The following is a 2,722-nucleotide window of genomic DNA, read 5'->3' as shown; positions in this document are numbered from 1 at the left end:
TTCTAAACCCAGCCTGGACTTCTGGCAGTTCTCTGCTGATGTAGCGTTCCAGTTGTTTTTGGATAATCTTCTGTAGAATCTTGCTTTCATGTGAAATCTATGAGACTGTTCTATAGTTTCCACACTCTGTTGTGTGACCCTTCTTTGGAATGGGAACAAATATAGATCTCTTCCAGTCAGTTGGCCATGTGATTGATTCTTCTGGTACTCTCTGATTTCAGCTAAATTCAATCTAACATTAGCTATTATATCCCTAATACCACAGCCTCTTTGAAAATCAGCCTGCACATTTGGTAGTTCTCTGTTGATGTGCTGTTCCAAGTGTTTTTGGATAATTTTCTGTAGGATCTTGTTTCCATGTCATATTAATAACAGTGTTTGATAATTTCCACAATGGATCAGATCACCTTTTTAAAAACAAATGGTAATAAACATGGGTCTATTAGTCTCTTCCAGTCAGTTGGCTAGGTAGTTGTCCTCCAGATTTCTTGGTACAACCTGGTGAGTGCATCCAGGTCAGTGTCTCTTTGTTGAAATATGTCAATTGGTATGTCGTCAATTCCTAAGGCCTTGTTTTTTCCCAATTTCTTCAGAGCAGCTTTAACTTTGGTCTTCATTATCATAGGTTCTTGATCATATTTTGTTTCATGAAATTCTTTTGAATCAGACAATTCTTTTTGGTACAGTGGACTCTTTGTATTCCTTCGATCTTCTTTATAGCTTCCTACGTCTTCCCATAGCATCCTTAATTATTGCCACTAAAGGCTTGACTTTTTTCTTCAGTTCCTTCAGCTTAAGAAATGCCAAGTGAGTTCATACCTTTTGATTGCCCAGCTTCAGTTTGTGCACATTTCATTATAATACTTTGCTTTGTCTTCTTCATCTTCCATCTTTGAAATCTTTTTGTTAAGTCCTTAACTTCCTGATTTCTTCTTTTTGTTTTGGTTTCTCAATGTTCTAATGCAATATTCAAAGTCTCTTCTGCCATCAAAAAAAGAATGGATAGAGAAGATGTGGTATATTCACACAATGGAATACTACACTGCAATGAAAAACAAGGAACTCATGCAATATTACTAAAAATGGGTGAACCTGGAGGACATTATGCTGAGTGAAGTAAAAAAAGGACAACACGGTCATAAAAGTACAAATACTGCATGATGCCACTGTTGTAGAAAGTGACTGACATCAGAGTTGGGGTAAGACTGAGAAAAACTGGATAAATTATATATACTGCATTGAAACAGATGGGGGAGAGAACAATTTAAAAGCAAAATATGATAGGGTATTATGGTTATCACAAGAGTCCAGAATTAAGGTTGCATAGTGGAGCATACTTGGGATGGTGGGGGGGCAAAAGGGTTTGGGTGAGATTGTATACCAAAGAAAGAATTTTTTCTTTTACTTTTCAAAGAGAGGAGTGAACTCAGGGGAAGGGCTGGGCAGGGAGGAATGTGCAACAATGAATGAAAGGAAATCCAAAAATCTCTGTAAATGTTCATTTAAATTAATAAAATAATTTTTTAAAGTCTCTTCTGACATCCATTTTGGTATTTTTTTCTTTCTCTGTCTTTATAATGACCATTTGCATTCTTTTTGGATGATATCCTTGATATCTTCCCATAGTTCATCTGGTCTTTGCTCATTAGTATGTAAGGCCTCAAACCTGTTCCTAAGATGGTCTTTAAATTCAGGAAGGATAAACTCAAAATCAAACTTGGGTTCTTGCATATTTGATTTTATTTTCTTTAGCTTCCGTTTGAACTTGCATTAGAGGATTTTATTAACTGTTCCATAATCAGCACCTGGCCTAGTTTTCACAGGTATTATTTGGTTCCAAATTTGTAACATATGACATAACATGTGCATTAAAGTATTCATATTATTATGTTATTTCTTCCTTAAAGAAGGCAGTGGTATATATTAACATTGCTATCAAATATAATTTTTACTATGAGCAGAGGTGAAGTTTTATAAATTGGAAGGGCTGACTGTTAATAAAACTGAATGTTTAACAGGGAAGAATATTTCTGCCTCCTTTTGATCTTTAAGCACACACATTACTAACCTGGAAATAAAAGCAAAAGGAACACAATTCACTAAAAAACAAGCAAATCAAAGAACCCAGATAAGAATTTTAGGATCACAAACAAAAACAGCACTTACATTCCTACTTTTAAGAATGAAGAGGTTTAGTGATCTTGTTAAAAAATAAAATTTGAGACAAGCTAAAAGTAATGACAGATAAAAAAGATTTCTCTCCATTGCCACATCATTTATTAAAATTTAATTTTGATAGTCACAGAATATGACTTTCTTGACTAAAATAACCAGATTTTCTCTCAAACTAATTTAATGGAAAAAAGAAAAATTGTTAACCTTTCAACTACCCTGAATTTACCTATTTTAAAACAAAACTGTTTTTAAAACAAATCACACCTCATGTTTTACTTACCTACAAAAATATATTCTTTCCTTAGTGACCAGTGGCTTCTACAAATAAAATTTAGTGAGCTTTTTCTCCACTTCTTGATTTTATGTCACAGAAATATTTGATTTCACCAAAAACACCTTCCCATTGGAGTCTTTTACAATTATTTTTACATAAATGAGGTATTTTCCTTTTTGATGATGAAGCTTTCTTTCACATATATCACACATACAGCTTGTATAGTTGTTGTTGATTGCCATCAAGTGGAGCGTGACTCATGTTGTTGTTGTT

This window comes from Elephantulus edwardii, unplaced genomic scaffold, assembly GCF_000299155.1.
Source record: "Elephantulus edwardii isolate Elephantulus edwardi_28Jun2011 unplaced genomic scaffold, EleEdw1.0 scaffold00054, whole genome shotgun sequence".
NCBI classification, from domain to species: Eukaryota; Metazoa; Chordata; class Mammalia; order Macroscelidea; family Macroscelididae; genus Elephantulus; species Elephantulus edwardii.
The sequence above is the reverse complement of the archived record's forward strand: the minus strand, read 5'-3'. Positions refer to the sequence as shown.